The sequence below is a fragment of the Lethenteron reissneri genome, chromosome 63 (assembly GCF_015708825.2).
Source record: "Lethenteron reissneri isolate LAM-NWPU_2019-01 chromosome 63, ASM1570882v1, whole genome shotgun sequence".
Classification (NCBI taxonomy): Eukaryota; Metazoa; Chordata; class Hyperoartia; order Petromyzontiformes; family Petromyzontidae; genus Lethenteron; species Lethenteron reissneri.
Window position 1 is genome coordinate 934,385 of NC_083841.1, and position 17,153 is coordinate 951,537.

At 46.9% G+C, this 17,153-nt stretch overlaps 5 non-coding genes across 5 annotated transcripts; all 5 read left to right on the forward strand.

Annotated features, from left to right (window-relative positions):
- Positions 1-225: 225 nt before the first annotated feature.
- Positions 226-331, forward strand: TRNAK-UUU (transfer RNA lysine (anticodon UUU)). The gene is made up of 2 exons: positions 226-262; positions 296-331. It is a non-coding gene; the product is annotated as a tRNA-Lys (tRNA).
- Positions 332-1,455: 1,124 nt separating this feature from the next.
- Positions 1,456-1,557, forward strand: TRNAR-UCU (transfer RNA arginine (anticodon UCU)). The gene is made up of 2 exons: positions 1,456-1,492; positions 1,522-1,557. It is a non-coding gene; the product is annotated as a tRNA-Arg (tRNA).
- Positions 1,558-1,964: 407 nt separating this feature from the next.
- TRNAK-UUU (transfer RNA lysine (anticodon UUU)) lies at positions 1,965-2,065 on the forward strand. The gene is made up of 2 exons: positions 1,965-2,001; positions 2,030-2,065. It is a non-coding gene; the product is annotated as a tRNA-Lys (tRNA).
- A 521-nt stretch (positions 2,066-2,586) lies between these two features.
- Positions 2,587-2,692, forward strand: TRNAK-UUU (transfer RNA lysine (anticodon UUU)). The gene is made up of 2 exons: positions 2,587-2,623; positions 2,657-2,692. It is a non-coding gene; the product is annotated as a tRNA-Lys (tRNA).
- A 520-nt stretch (positions 2,693-3,212) lies between these two features.
- On the forward strand, positions 3,213-3,314 carry TRNAR-UCU (transfer RNA arginine (anticodon UCU)). The gene is made up of 2 exons: positions 3,213-3,249; positions 3,279-3,314. It is a non-coding gene; the product is annotated as a tRNA-Arg (tRNA).
- Positions 3,315-17,153: the final 13,839 nt, after the last annotated feature.

Below are 17,153 nucleotides of genomic sequence, written 5' to 3' on the forward strand. Positions count from 1 at the left end.
TCTATCACAGACTATATATCATATTGGTGTAAATAATACATAATCCAAAGTGTGGTGAAGGTGTCAAACCAATCCTATTTGCATTGATAAATCTGTATGTAGATGAACCTATAATATACATGGTCGCTGGATATAAACAGATTCATACATGAATACATGTTTCACTCAGAGCAACTCCTGTGAGCATTATAGTCATGAAGACTAATTGAACGATGCTCACTCAGAGCCCGGTTAGCTCAGTCGGTAGAGCATCAGACTTTTAAGAGGAAATTGAATGTGGATTCATGTCATTGATATCTGAGGGTCCAGGGTTCAAGTCCCTGACTGGGCGCGATTTTTTATCAGTTGTTGGAATGATAATATCCTTTTAAATTTGTCGTCACATGATTCGATAAACTCTAAATACAGGATATAAGAAATTAGTGAAAGCCATGTTTTTCGAGAATATAAATCACGACATTACTAAACTTACAATATTCCTAATTTCCGTATTTGTCCCTTCACGTAATATATATTTACACAGACCTGATCTAATACAGACTAGATTGGATCTATATAATGTATGTTTACATGTATAATGGGTTCAACTGAGTCGCAGACGTAGAGGCAACACATTTAATCAGTTCCAACACACGAGGTAGCTTTCCCCTTAACATAATAACAACCTAAGGTGGTGACCACCAGGCTAACTACACTACTAGTCACTACGTAACTGCTACTATGGACCGGACCAACGGCTTCGATCCGGGTTCACGTGTTCGAGACTCATGGAACGGAGATCGTAGATGAAGGGTTTCTTCAAGGATGAACAACAATCCCGGCCCCTCTCGGGACCCGGCTTATATTCTCTGTGACGTGGCCGGCTCCACCTTTGGTCACGCCCACCTTCCAGAATCCTGGGGAAGGATCTGGGTCCCAATCGCGTGACCACCCCCAGCCCCCTCCTGGGGCCCCTTTGCAGACTTAACTGGTCACGTGTCCACCCGGGTCAAGTGGAGTGCCATGGCCTCGAGTAACCTCATCCTTCGGCCGACACCCACACACCCTGTCTTGTAGGGTCGGCACTGCACGCAAGTCGTGGTGTCATCTGGTTCTATCATTCAGCGCTCACCCGGGCCCCTCTAGGGCCGGTATTACACCCACACCACTGTGGTGTCCGCGATGTCACTACACGTGCATCATATATCATCTGCAGTGCTGTGAAGGTGTCTAGTCTGAACATCTATAGAATCTGCACTTGTGTAAATCTATTAAATATATCGTAGCCATGTATAAATCTAATTCATGAAAATGTACATGCACCATTGAATGCAAGCACTGTGAACAATATGAAAACATGTATATGGACATACGAATATGGTAGGTGATATCACTCACTTTCATTTGTTATTTGATCCCATATTTTTGGAATGACATTCACTTTCATGAAGGATAATTTAATGATAGTCACTCAGAGCCCGGTTAGCTCAGTAGGTAGAGCATCAGATGTCTTAGACATGAATGTGGATGCATGTCTAAGACATCTGAGGGTCCAGGGTTCAAGTCCCTGACTGGGCGTGCCGTTTTATTATTGGCTGGTAAGATATTATTTTCGTCAATGAATCGGGACGATGATCCATAGACTCTAATCACTGGAGAATATAAAATAACCATGGGCATATTTGGACAATATAAGTCGCTCAGAAATGTAGAATACTCAATGCATTCTTTACCTAGAAATTAGCGTGACTCTATCGGATCTATCACAGACTATATATCATATAGATGTAAATAATACTTAATCCAAAGTGTGGTGAAGGTGTCAAACCAATCCTATTTGCATTTATAAATCTGTATGTAGATGAACCTATAATATACATGGTCGCTTTATATGAAACAGATTCAAACATGAATACATGTTTATCTCAGAGCAACTCATGTGAGCATTATAGTCATGAAGACTAATTGAATGATCCTCACTCAGAGCCCGGTTAGCTCAGTCGGTAGAGCATCAGACTTTTAAGAGGAAAGTGACTTCATGTCAATAGACATCTGAGGGTCCAGGGTTCAAGTCCCTGACTGGGCGTGATGTTTTATCACTTGTTGGAATGATTGTATTCTCTTAAATGTGTCGTCACTTGATTCGATCGACTCTAAAAACAGGATATTAGAAAATAGTGAAAGGTATGTTTTTGGAGAATATGATTCACAAAATTACTAAACTAACAATATTTCTCGTTTCCGTATTTGTCTCTCCGTGTTATATATATTTACAGAGATCTGATCTACTACAGACTCAATGGGATCTATATAATGTTTGTTAACATGCATCATATATCATCTGCAGTGATGTGAAGGTGCAGAGTCTGTACATCCATAGAATGTGCACTTGTGTAAATCTATAAAATATATCGTGGCCATATATAAATCAAATTCATAAACATATACATGCACAATTGAATGCAAACACTGTGAACATTATGGAAACATTTATATGGAGAAACGAATGTGGTAGGTGCTATCTCTCACGTTCATTTGTAATTTGATCCCCCATTTTTGGAATGACATTCCCTTTCATGAAGGATAATTTAATGATAGTCACTCAGAGCCCGGTTAGCTCAGTCGGTAGAGCATCAGACTTTTAACAGGAAATTGAATGTGGATTCATGTTATTGATATCTGAGGGTCCAGGGTTCAAGTCCCTGACTGGGCGTGATGTTTTATCACTTGTTGGAATGATATTATTCTCTTAAATGTGTCGTCACTTGATTCGATCGACTCTAAAAACAGGATATTAGAAAATAGTGAAAGGTATGTTTTTGGAGAATATAATTCACAAAATTACTAAACTTACAATATTTCTCGTTTCCGTATTTGTCTCTCCATGTTATATATATTTACAGAGATCTGATCTACTACAGACTCAATAGGATCTATAGAAAGTATGTTTACATGCATCATATATCATCTGCAGTGATGTGAAGGTGCAGAGTCTGTACATCCATAGAATGTGCACTTGTGTAAATCTATAAAATATATCGTGGCATATATAAATCAAATTCATAAACATATACATGCACAATTGAATGCAAGCACTGCGAACATTATGGAAACATTTATATGGAGAAACGAATGTGGTAGGTGCTATCTCTCACGTTCATTTGTAATTTGATCCCCCATTTTTAGAATGACATTCCCTTTCATGAAGGATAATTTAATGAGAGTCACTCAGAGCCCGGTTAGCTCAGTCGGTAGAGCATCAGATGTCTTTAACATGAATGTGGATTCATGTCCAAGACATCTGAGGGTCCAGGGTTCAAGTCCCTGACTGGGTGTGCCGTTTTATTATTGGTTGGTTAGATATTATTCTCGTCAATTAATAGTGACGATAATCCGTAGACTCCTAATCACTGTAGAATATAAAATAACCATGGGCATATTTTGAACAATATAAGTAACACAGCAATGTAGCATACTCGATGTATTCTTTACCTGGAAATTATCGTGACTATCGGATCTATCACACACAACATAGCATATTGATGTAAATAATACATCATCCAAAGTGTGGTGAAGGTGTAAAAGCAATCTAATGTGCATCTACAAATCTGTGTTTACGTGAACCTATACTATATATTGTCGCTGGACATGAATGAGATTCATACATGAATACATGCTTCACTCAAAGCAACTCCTGTGAACATTATAATCGTGATGACTAATTGAATGATACCCACTCAGAGCCTGGTTAGCTCAATCGGTAAATAATCAGGTTTTGAAGAGGGATTTGGATTCATGTCAATAGGCATCTGATGGTCCAGAATTCAAATCCCTGACTCGGCGTGATGTTTCATCAGTTGTTGGAATGATATTATTCTCTTAAATGTGTCGTCACTTGATTGAACAAATACGTGCACCATTAATTTCATGCACTATGAGCATTCAAATCTATTTTAATCGATCAACGCATGTGTTACTTCGTCTCTACTGGTCAGTGCGTGGTCAGAAGCGAGGAAGACTCAGATCAGTGTCCACTCTACACAACCAGCTGACGAGCATTCCCGGCAAGGCGTTTCACGGTCTCACTCGGCTCACTTTCCTCGGCCTCAGCGATAACAAGTTGCCTTCTCTTCCCGTGTGAGTGTTGAGACGCTGAAGTGAAACAAACAGGAGAGGTGCTGCAGTGGCCTAGCTATCGTGCTTAGGAGCTAGGCGATGCAGAGAAGGAATATTATACAAGGGGCGATCATTTCGTTCCTTGCTCCAGGGTCTCTGTTAACTACCCTGCACCACAACAGAGACGTCTCATCTTCTTGGTTCTTTCGGTAAAGTCACGTAGAATGGAAATAAGAAAATAATCAAATTTAACATCATTATTTTATTATGTTTAATTTTATTATTATTTTATTATCATTATTTTATTATGTTAAATTTTATTATTTCCATTCTACGTGACTTTACCGAAAGAACCAAGAAGATGAATCCCTGCAGTCACGAAAGCTTTAAATCGAGAGATGTCTCAGTGAGATGAGTGAAGGTCTGGCTGGGGTCTTCATATTCCGCTGGTGGGACCTTAGGGACTTAATACCGTGTGATGAGGTTCACACTGTGACAATGCGGGGATTCGGATATTGAATGTAGGTTGCAGCCACTCTCGTTTAAACCGAGGTCTCACGTGGGTTGCATACTTTCCCAAATTCATATATGATACACCAACTCCTTATCAAAAGCGAGGATCGGCCTGAATGCCCGGGTTGTCAAACATGGAAATTAAAAGTGAACGTTGGAATATCAAATTAAGACTCATTATTATCCGTATTTAGGCCTTTGAAAGTCTCACTCGGCTCACTGTGCTCAGCCTCAGCGATAACAAGTTGCCTTCTCTTCCCGTGTGAGTGTTGAGAATCTGACGTGAAACAAACAGGGGAGGTGCGGTGGTGTAGCTATCGGGTGTGCAGGCGGTGCAACTGCACTGAGGCCAAAGTACGTTGAACTTCTTTGCACTCCTATTGTGTTGTGTATTGTTTGTTGTAAAGTTCTGACCCGTCCTGACTGAACATCTGTGCTTCATACATAAGAGGTTTTTGGATTCCTCCAGCATCAACACATTCTGATTCTCATCAAACGTAGCAATACAAAACAGACCGCTTTGTTTCCTCTTAAACATATTGTGTTAAACTGCCACACAGCACGTCCAAACAGCACACTCATCAACTCACTCACCCACTCACCCACTCACTCACTCACCAGGTCCAAACAGCACACTAACCCACTCACTCACTCACCGACTCGCCACTCACCAGGTACAAACAGCACACTCACCCACTCACTCACCCACACACCAGGTACAAACAGCGCACTCACCCACTCACTCACTCACCCACTCGCCACTCACCAGTACAAACGCACACCCACTCACTCACTCACCCACTCACCACACACCAGGTAACCTCCCTTCTCTCTCTCTGCGTCTTCCCTCTCGCACCACTCCATTGTTCTTTCACTTTGCTGAAATCACAATCAGAATATTTCGACTGGAGCAATCCCATGAGCTGTGGTCGATGAACGTCCCGAGCTCGTGCCGATTGTCTCGTTAACGGCGATGTTTGTTGTTGCTGGCCGCTTTTTTGACCAGTCGGGCCTGTTCTGCAATGACGATACAACAATGGTTGTGATACAACAATGGTGACGATACAACAATGGTGACGATACAACAATGGTGATGATACAACAGTGGTTGTGTTACAACAGTAGCGATGATACAACAATGGTGACGATACAGCAACGGTGACGATACAACAATGGTGACGATACAACAACGACCATACAACAATTGTGACGATACAACAACAGTGACGATACAACAATGGTTATGATACAACAATGGTGGCGATACAACGGTGACGATACAACAATGGTCGTGATACAACAATGGCGATACAACAATGGTAACAATACAACAATGACGATACAACAATGGTCGTGATACAACAATGGCGATACAACAATGACGATACAACAATGGTGACGATACAACAACGGTGACGATACAACAACGGTGACGATACAACAATGACGATACAACAATGACGATACAACAACGGTGACGATACAACAATGGTAACGATACAACAAAGGTGACGATACAACAATGGTGACGATACAACAGTGGTGACGATACAACAGAAACTGGACCACCGCTCAGCATTCCGGACCAACCGCGGTCGTCGCGTGCTCGCGAGCCCCTCCGCGTTCTGAGAAGTCATTGCAGCTGATTGGCATTCAGCCACAGCACGGTGAGGTTGGTTAGTCTGTCAAACACGCGTGGTGGGAGAGACTTCAGCTGGTTATCCTGCAGATAAGTGCAGAATAAACATCCCACATCCATATATTCTTCTTTAGTGAAACGCATTCCATATATGTAATGTGGTCGTTATGGTTGTGGTGAGAATGCAGTTATGGCGTGGTTATAATTAAGGTTGTGGTTGTAATGCCTTTATGGTTGTGGTTATAATGCGATTATGGTTGTGGTTATATTGCGGTTATGGTTGTGGTTATATTGCGGTTATAGTTGTGGTTATGATGCGGTTATGGTTGCGGTTACAATTGCGGTTGTGGTTATAATGTGGTTATGGTTGTGGTTATAATGCAGGTTGTGGTTCAATTGAGGCCACTGTGGTTGTAACGGGGTTTTAGTTGTGGTCTGTTGTGGTTGCGGTTACAACGTGGTGGTTGCACTTGTTATAATGGTCGTGTATATGTTGTAGCTTCAGTTGTGGTTGTATAAGAGTTGTACAACTGAAATGCGTAAACTAAGCAAAGGTGTGCACATTTCGCACCTTCGATTATCACGGTTGGCTACGTACGGTGCGAAAGAAGTTCAACATATTTCGAAAATAAATACGTCTATACAAGCGAAAGAAGTTCAACATACACACATTGCTGTACATACAACATCATGGGGGCCAAGTAGCTGATGAGGGGCCTCGGGTTCTACTAATATATATGCACATCAAATTCAAATCCCAGAAAACGTACGATCATCATCGATGCCACCACCACCACTGTATGGATGCAACTCGAGGCGCAGTCTTTACAAAGATGCAACCTCGCGGGAATTCACCATTCGCAAAGCGATGAGTGCCACGCTGTAGAACGTAAGACCCGCGCCTACTGGATATCTGTGACAAAGAGCTTTATAGCTCATCGGATTCATCATCCTGCAGTCTAAATAAAGATCCTGATTCTGGATCATGCCAGGTTGGTGAATGTGGGCAGAATATAAGTCGGGGTAACCTACGGGGGGTACGCGACGACGGAGACGAGTCACTGGTGGGACCTTCCCGTGTTTGTCATTTGTTGTCTTTCCCCCGCACCTTCAATTATCACGGTTGAGAGTGTACGGTGTGAAAGAAGTTCAATACTCATACACACATACACTCCTAGGCCTACGACGTCAGGTGTCATGCACATCACCACCCGTCCATTTGCATCCGGACAGCGTCGTGTATTGCAGCGTCAGGCAGTGCAGGTGATGTTGATGTCTTGCTGTCCAAGTCCTACATTGGGCATGTTGCGGTTTATATTTTTAGAATCTAAATAATAGTATTGGGGGTGTTTTTATTCTCCGTTTCTGGTGCAATGCTACAATTGCGCTTGCTGTGTCATCTGGCTCTCTAAAGCGTTATGTGGTAGAGCTACTGCGGTCCACCTAACTGGCATCAATTTGTTTACATGCCCAATGAAGGTCAAATGTATTACCCCCCCACCCACCATTCATACTCCAAATAGAGTATTAAGTGTTACATTGTCAAAGCCCGCTTTTCTCGGTCGGTGGTTCATCGCACAGGACTTTTAGTGATTGACGTGAAAGACATCTGAAGGGCCCAGTGCGTGATTCCCCGGTTGGGCGCGATATGTAATTGCTGTTGTTGAACATCACGGAGAATGTATCGTGGCGTGAATCTACAGGACACGCAGTGGTACGACGCGAGTCCTGTGGGGATGTCGTGGATCCGGCCACGTGGCTGATGGGTCGGGTGTTCGCCTGCAGACCTCTGTCTATCATCTGCTGGATGAGAGCCTCCACTGACCATACTTCACCGCTGATCATTCTGGATTTGTGATCGTCCTTCCAAGCACTGTCCAGGCTCAAGTCAGCTTAGCTTCTGTCATATGACGGCATCGGAGGCATTCGAGGTGTGCAGAACGTCACGGCAACGCTTCGCGTGTCGTGACATGGCCGTTAATTGTATTTGTAAAATGTGCATTAAGTCGACTGCAATCGACACGAGTGATTTTGCCATGCAAGTAAACAATGCTGGAATGACACAGTCGTGCTGCGATGTCGCGCTTTGGTGTACATCAGCGAAGAGGCAGGAACCACTGCGGCTCCCTGACCCTGAATAACAATGAGCTGCAGAGCGTTCCTGACGGGGCCTTTGACAGCCTGGGCGAGCTGTCGTCTCTGTGTGGTTCACAGCGGCCCACGAGAGCCGCGCCTGTAACGCCGCACGCTGCCAGCTCCAGTGGCTGCGGACAGCTGTAGAGAGAGCCGTGTCCATCATCATAATACAACATGTTGGGTGAGATCGTATAAATATTAATGTGTCGTACACTCACCTCCACCCGACACAGTCAATCAGCGAGCGTTTGTCACGGGAACAAAACGTGCCGATTCGTTACGAGTTCAGCACTCACCGGTTGTGTGTTGGAGAGTAAACCCACAACAACATTTACTATTATAGTGTAGTGTATAGTGTTGTATACTAGTACAGCACTAGTGTATAGTGTAGTGTATAGTGTAGTATACGTAGACATGCACAATCGCACTGCTGTGGCTCGTGTCTGCAATTGTCCAGCTACGAATGCGATGCGTACCTCGGCCTTCTGTTGATGTTGCGATGCCGTCGATGGCGACACCCCCAGTGTCGTCGAGGAGGGATGTCAGAGCCAGGCGGTGTGCGGGATCACATTCCACGTGCACCGTCAGCATCATGTTGGGATGGGACGAGGACTTTTCCTTTCATAAACGTCCCCGGCCATCAGTGCACCACGTTGTGCTATAATTGCTTCTGAGGTTGAGTGAACGGTGTCCTGTCCACTATGCTCCACAAAGAGTGTTTGGCGCACGTCAACAGTTGAGTAGAAGCAGACCGATAATGCCAGGATTGTAACGCACCCTGCCTCAGTGCTCCGAGCCACCTGCACAGTTGCACCGCCTGCACACTCGATGGCCACGCCACAGCAGCAGCAGCTCTCCTGTTTGCTTCACTTCAGCTCCTCAACACTCCCACGGGAAGAAAAGGCAACTTATTATCGTCCAGGCCGAGGTAAGTGAGCCGAGTGAGACCGTAAAACGCCTTGTCGGGGATGCTCGTCAGCTGGTTGATGTATTTGTTTGTGATGGACGGCTTGCCAGAAAGATGTGGCACGACTTGAGCATATTGGAAACGAGACAGATGAAAGTGGAAACAAAATGACGAATCGTGCAGTGGACCCCTACAACGAACTACCTGCCGGTGGATCGTGAAGATGATGAAGATGATGATGAAGATGATGAAGATGATGATGAAGATGATGATGAAGATGATGATGAAGATGATGATGGACCCGTCTCTGTCTTGTCTGCGACTGACCACGCACTTGGGGATGTATAACCACAGACACTTATCTATTGAAATCTTTGTTCAAACTCACCATGAACGCATACAATGGTGAGCGTTAAATATGATTGTTTACGACGTACCAATGTGAACTTGTAATGAGCCACTCACTCTGAAAGAGAGAACGACTCAGTGGCGCGAGGAGGAACCACAGACACAGAGGTGAAACATCCACGCGGTAAGCCGGTGCCAACAACTGTGCAAGCTCTGCGGTCCTCTACATATATAATAAAGTGTTATCGGCCAATTCATGAGTTTTTACAACAGCATGGACGAGTGAGTGCCTGGACGGGTGGGAGTTGGGACAGATGAGAGATTGAACCAGGTGCGAGGAGTCTGGACAGGTGAGTGCCTGGACAGGTGAGAGATTGAACCAGGTGAGAGGAGTCTGAACGGGTGAGTGCCTGGACAGGTGAGAGATTGAACCAGGTGAGAGGAGTCTGAACGGGTGAGTGCCTGGACAGGTGAGAGATTGAACCAGGTGAGAGGAGTCTGAACGGGTGAGAGCCTGGACAGGTGAGAGATTGAACCAGGTGAGAGAAATCTGAACAGGTGAGTGCCTAGACAGGTGAGAGATTGAACCAGGTGAGAGGAGTCTGAACAGGTGAGAGCCTGGACAGGTGAGAGATTGAACCAGGTGAGAGGAATCTGAACAGGTGAGTGCCTGGACAGGTGAGAGATTGAACCAGGTGAGAGGAGTCTGAACGGGTGAGAGCCTGGACAGGTGAGAGATTGAACCAGGTGAGAGGAATCTGAACAGGTGAGTGCCTGGACAGGTGAAAGATTGAACCAGGTGAGAGGAGTCTGAACGGGTGAGAGCCTGGACAGGTGAGAGCCTGAACCGGTTGAGAACTTGAAGGGGTGAGAGCCTGACCAGATGAGAGTGAGCCTTGAGCTGCTGTTTGAAGGTGGATCATGGTGCTTGGTGGATGCTGTGTGCAGTGTGAGAGAGTTCCAGACGGCCGCTGCTGCCACTGCAGCTACGGAGAGAGTTCGCTTGGCCAGGACGGTCCTGGTTCTGTGTGCGACGAGCTGAGTTTGATGGCGCTTCACAGCAAGCGGCAGTTTGCTGTGGTGAGTGGAGTGGGAAGGGTGGAGAGGTATGGCGGGAGACCTTGAGAGAGAGAGTTGACGCAGGATAGCGAATGTTGTAGCCTGTGCTCTATTTGATGGGGAGCCAGTGCAAGGTTTTGAGTGAAGCGTTGCAAATGATCACGGCGAGTGCCAACCGTGCTACATTCTGTGTGGGGCTTTTGTCGTGTGCAGTCGTTGGTGAGACCATGAACTCGCTCCGCTTGAAGATCTTCCCTCACCACGGTCTGAATTCGAGCCCAGGATCTTGGCTGTACCAGCTCAGTGCTTTGACCACGGAGCCAGTCGATATTCTTTGTAAGAATCTCGACAAAATTTTCACACGCAGCATCGTATGATTTAGCATAAAACAAACCTTGAAATCGATACATCGTGCAATCGTTACATCATCATCAAGTGTGCCCTGGGTAATGGACAAACAAGACACGGACACACATCCACCCGCAGCTGACGAGCATCCCCGACAAGGCGTTTCACGGTCTCGCTCAGCTCACTTACCTCACCCTGAGCAACAACAAGGTGCCTTCTCTTCCCGTGGGAGTGTTGGCAAGCTGAGGTGAGGCAGACAGGAGAGCTGCTGCTGCTGCTGAGTGTGCAGGCGGTGCAACTGTGGCGGTGGCTCGGAGAGTCGGGGCACATCGGTGTGCGTTACGATCCTGGCGATGATCGGTCTGCTTCGACTCAGCTGTTGACACCGTGTCGCTGTCGATCGTGCCCGGACGCGCAACTCCACCGGGATCTATCAGAATCAGAATCTTTATTTAGACTGCAGGAGGAGGAATCCGATGAGCTATAAAGCTATTGATCGCATATGGGGCCGTCCATAAATGACATCACGCGATTTTGGACGATTTTTTACCCCCCCCCCCCCCCATCGTTACAGGGCGTCACAAAAAGTCAGACCCCCCTCAAATATGACGTCACAAAGCTCTGCCGCCCCCCCCCAAAAAAAATAAAACATGCTTCAAATCGCTTTAAACTATTGTCATTGTAGTGCGTATTTAATGTGGCGCTGCACTACCCCCCCCCAGGGGCGTGACGTCTTTTATGGACGGCCCCGATGTCCAGCAGGGGCACGGGATAAGAAAGTTACAACAACAAACAATACAACACGGTAGAAGTGCAAAGTAGAGGAAAGGTAAACTAATCACTATTTTACCAGGCGAAGCCCAGCTGAGCTAGTAGTTCATTTTGCAGAAGCGACCTGGCCACGAATGACAGCTCAACGAAGTGGCTCCAATTATCTCAACGACTCTAAACGCACGTTGGTGAATGTGACATTCGTGGCCAGGGCGCTTCTGAAAAAAGAGCTATTACAGCTCAGTTTCTAACTGTACATCTGTGAAAGAGCGCTTCATAGCTCATCGGATTTCTCCAATACAAATAAATATTCTGATCCTGAAATATTCTGAGATTGAGGGGCCCAGGCGACAGGATACAAAGAGGAGGGACATTGGACAGATGCCTCGTGTGTATGTATCGTGTAGTGTATAATGTAGTGTATAGTCAAGTGTATCGTGTAGTGTATAGCAGTTTGTATGTGTGTATATTGAACTTTCTTTTGCACCATACGTAGACAACCTTGCTCATTAGAGTGTGTAGTAGTGTAGTGTATCGTGTGATGTATAGTAGTGTAGTGTATAGTCTAGTGTAGTTTATAATAGTTTGTATGTATACTTTCTTTCGCACCGTACTATCCCACCGTGTTAATCCGGAGGCGCTCGTTGCTGGCACCACAGGGCGCACTCGACCCCTGCCGCGCCACTGCAGAGGTGGCTCCCGCAGGATTGGTGGCGAGCTCGTGATTGTTTGCGTGGCTCCTCATTGTGTTGATGCAGCGTCTGGAGCTGGTCACCAACAACTGCACACAACTACCCACTGCGTACATGATATAAATCCAGCATCCCACTTGGGCGGTTTAAACGAGTAGCGCTTTGTGGGAAGTCGAAGATGTAAATAAAAAGGCAATACAAATATGTCCTGTTGCGTGTCATATATGGTTCGATTGTCCTTTAACATTTGTCAAAATGCATTACGACAATAATTAGAATCGAGAAAAGCACGTTTTCGGTATGTTCGGCTCCATCGCAACCAGCTGGCAAACATCCCCGCCAAGGCATTTCACGGCCTCACTCGGCTCACTTACCTTACCCTGGGGCAAAACAAGCTGCAGTCTCTTCCCTGTGGGCCAGGCGATCGCTCCACCAGGAGCCACACAGACGCGTTGTGAGTGTTGCGTGGTTCAGTGGCGTTGTGAGTGTTGTGTGGTTCAGTGGCATTGTGAGTGTTGTGTGGTTCAGTGGTGTTGTGAGTGTTGTGTGGTTCAGTGGTGTTGTGGGTGTTGTGTGGTTCAGTGTGTTGTGGGTGTTGTGTGGTTCAGTGTGTTGTGGGTGTTGTGTGGTTCAGTGGTGTTGTGGGTGTTGTGTGGTTCAGTGGTGTTGTGGGTGTTGTGTGGTTCAGTGTGTTGTGGGTGTTGTGTGGTTCAGTGGTGTTGTGGGTGTTGTGTGGTTCAGTGTGTTGTGAGTGTTGTGTGGTTCAGTGGTGTTGTGAGTGTTGTGTGGTTCAGTGGTGTTGTGAGTGTTGTGTGGTTCAGTGTGTTGTGGGTGTCGTGTGGTTCAGTGTGTTGTGGGTGTTGTGTGGTTCAGTGTGTTGTGGGTGTTGTGTGGTTCAGTGTGTTGTGGGTGTTGTGTGGTTCAGTGTGTTGTGGGTGTTGTGTGGTTCAGTGTGTTGTGGGTGTTGTGTGGTTCAGTGGTGTTGTGGGTGTTGTGTGGTTCAGTGTGTTGTGGGTGTTGTGTGGTTCAGTGTGTTGTGGGTGTTGTGTGGTTCAGTGTGTTGTGGGTGTTGTGTGGTTCAGTGTGTTGTGGGTGTCGTGTGGTTCAGTGGTGTTGTGAGTGTTGTGTGGTTCAGTGTGTTGTGGGTGTCGTGTGGTTCAGTGTGTTGTGAGTGTCGTGTGGTTCAGTGGTGTTGTGAGTGTTGTGTGGTTCAGTGTGTTGTGGGTGTCGTGTGGTTCAGTGTGTTGTGAGTGTCGTGTGGTTCAGTGTGTTGTGGGTGTCGTGTGGTTCAGTGTGTTGTGAGTGTTGTGTGGTTCAGTGGTGTTGTGAGTGTTGTGTGGTTCAGTGGTGTTGTGGGTGTTGTGTGGTTCAGTGGTGTTGTGAGTGTTGTGTGGTTCAGTGGTGTTGTGGGTGTCGTGTGGTTCAGTGTGTTGTGGGTGTCGTGTGGTTCAGTGGTGTTGTGGGTGTTGTGTGGTTCAGTGGTGTTGTGAGTGTTGTGTGGTTCAGTGGTGTTGTGAGTGTTGTGTGGTTCAGTGGTGTTGTGGGTGTTGTGTGGTTCAGTGGTGTTGTGAGTGTTGTGTGGTTCAGTGTGTTGTGAGTGTTGTGTGGTTCAGTGTGTTGTGAGTGTTGTGTGGTTCAGTGGTGTTGTGGGTGTCGTGTGGTTCAGTGGTGTTGTGGGTGTCGTGTGGTTCAGTGTGTTGTGGGTGTTGTGTGGTTCAGTGTGTTGTGAGTGTTGTGTGGTTCAGTGGTGTTGTGGGTGTTGTGTGGTTCAGTGTGTTGTGGGTGTTGTGTGGTTCAGTGGTGTTGTGAGTGTTGTGTGGTTCAGTGTGTTGTGGGTGTTGTGTGGTTCAGTGGTGTTGTGGGTGTTGCGTGGTTCAGTGTGTTGTGGGTGTTGTGTGGTTCAGTGGTGTTGTGAGTGTTGCGTGGTTCAGTGTGTTGTGGGTGTTGTGTGGTTCAGTGTGTTGTGAGTGTCGTGTGGTTCAGTGTGTTGTGGGTGTCGTGTGGTTCAGTGTGTTGTGGGTGTTGTGTGGTTCAGTGGTGTTGTGGGTGTCGTGTGGTTCAGTGTGTTGTGAGTGTTGTGTGGTTCAGTGGTGTTGTGGGTGTTGTGTGGTTCAGTGGCGTTGTGGGTGTTGTGTGGTTCAGTGGTGTTGTGGGTGTTGTGTGGTTCAGTGGTGTTGTGGGTGTTGTGTGGTTCAGTGTGTTGTGAGTGTTGTGTGGTTCAGTGGTGTTGTGAGTGTTGTGTGGTTCAGTGGTGTTGTGGGTGTTGTGTGGTTCAGTGGTGTTGTGGGTGTTGTGTGGTTCAGTGGTGTTGTGGGTGTTGTGTGGTTCAGTGGCGTTGTGGGTGTTGTGTGGTTCAGTGTGTTGTGAGTGTTGTGTGGTTCAGTGGTGTTGTGGGTGTTGTGTGGTTCAGTGGTGTTGTGGGTGTCGTGTGGTTCAGTGTGTTGTGGGTGTTGTGTGGTTCAGTGGTGTTGTGGGTGTTGTGTGGTTCAGTGGCGTTGTGGGTGTTGTGTGGTTCAGTGGTGTTGTGGGTGTTGTATGGTTCAGTGTGTTGTGAGTGTTGTGTGGTTCAGTGGTGTTGTGGGTGTTGTGTGGTTCAGTGGTGTTGTGGGTGTTGTGTGGTTCAGTGTGTTGTGAGTGTTGTGTGGTTCAGTGGTGTTGTGAGTGTTGTGTGGTTCAGTGGTGTTGTGGGTGTTGTGTGGTTCAGTGTGTTGTGAGTGTTGTGTGGTTCAGTGTGTTGTGGGTGTTGCGTGGTTCAGTGGTGTTGTGGGTGTTGTGTGGTTCAGTGGTGTTGTGGGTGTTGTGTGGTTCAGTGTGTTGTGAGTGTTGTGTGGTTCAGTGGTGTTGTGGGTGTCGTGTGGTTCAGTGTGTTGTGAGTGTTGTGTGGTTCAGTGGTGTTGTGAGTGTTGTGTGGTTCAGTGGTGTTGTGGGTGTTGTGTGGTTCAGTGTGTTGTGAGTGTTGTGTGGTTCAGTGTGTTGTGGGTGTTGCGTGGTTCAGTGGTGTTGTGGGTGTTGTGTGGTTCAGTGGTGTTGTGGGTGTTGTGTGGTTCAGTGTGTTGTGAGTGTTGTGTGGTTCAGTGGTGTTGTGGGTGTCGTGTGGTTCAGTGGTGTTGTGGGTGTTGTGTGGTTCAGTGGTGTTGTGAGTGTTGTGTGGTTCAGTGGTGTTGTGGGTGTTGTGTGGTTCAGTGGTGTTGTGAGTGTTGTGTGGTTCAGTGTGTTGTGGGTGTTGCGTGGTTCAGTGTGTTGTAAGTGTTGTGTGGTTCAGTGTGTTGTGAGTGTTGTGTGGTTCAGTGTGTTGTGGGTGTCGTGTGGTTCAGTGTGTTGTGAGTGTTGTGTGGTTCAGTGTGTTGTGGGTGTCGTGTGGTTCAGTGGTGTTGTGGGTGTCGTGTGGTTCAGTGGTGTTGTGGGTGTTGTGTGGTTCAGTGTGTTGTGGGTGTTGTGTGGTTCAGTGTGTTGTGGGTGTCGTGTGGTTCAGTGTGTTGTGGGTGTCGTGTGGTTCAGTGGTGTTGTGGGTGTTGTGTGGTTCAGTGGTGTTGTGGGTGTTGTGTGGTTCAGTGTGTTGTGGGTGTCGTGTGGTTCAGTGGTGTTGTGGGTGTTGTGTGGTTCAGTGTGTTGTGGGTGTTGTGTGGTTCAGTGTGTTGTGGGTGTCGTGTGGTTCAGTGGTGTTGTGGGTGTTGTGTGGTTCAGTGTGTTGTGGGTGTCGTGTGGTTCAGTGGTGTTGTGGGTGTTGTGTGGTTCAGTGTGTTGTGGGTGTTGTGTGGTTCAGTGGTGTTGTGGGTGTTGTGTGGTTCAGTGTGTTGTGGGTGTCGTGGTGGTTTCAGTGGTGTTGTGGGTGTTGTGTGGTTCAGTGTGTTGTGGGTGTTGTGTGGTTCAGTGTGTTGTGTGTGTCGTGTGGTTCAGTGTGTTTGGGTGTTGTGTGGTTCAGTGTGTGTGGGTGTCGTGTGGTTCAGTGTGTTGTGGGTGTTGTGTGGTTCAGTGTGTTGTGGGTGTCGTGTGGTTCAGTGTGTTGTGGGTGTCGTGTGGTCAGTGGTGTTGTGGGTGTTGTGTGGTTCAGTGTGTTGTGGGTGTTGTGTGGTTCAGTGGTGTTGTGGGTGTTGTGTGGTTCAGTGTGTTGTGGGTGTTGTGTGGTTCAGTGTGTTGTGGGTGTCGTGTGGTTCAGTGGTGTTGTGGGTGTTGTGTGGTTCAGTGGTGTTGTGGGTGTCGTGTGGTTCAGTGTGTTGTGGGTGTTGTGTGGTTCAGTGTGTTGTGGGTGTCGTGTGGTTCAGTGTGTTGTGGGTGTTGTGTGGTTCAGTGTGTTGTGGGTGTCGTGTGGTTCAGTGGTTGTTTGTGGGTGTCGTGTGGTTCAGTGTGTTGTGGGTGTCGTGTGGTTCAGTGTGTTGTGGGTGTCGTGTGGTTCAGTGTGTTGTGGGTGTCGTGTGGTTCAGTGTGTTGTGGGTGTCGTGTGGTTCAGTGTGTTGTGAGTGTTGTGTGGTTCAGTGTGTTGTGAGTGTTGTGTGGTTCAGTGTGTTGTGGGTGTTGTGTGGTTCAGTGTGTTGTGGGTGTCGTGTGGTTCAGTGTGTTGTGGGTGTCGTGTGGTTCAGTGTGTTGTGGGTGTCGTGTGGTTCAGTGTGTTGTGAGTGTTGTGTGGTTCAGTGTGTTGTGAGTGTTG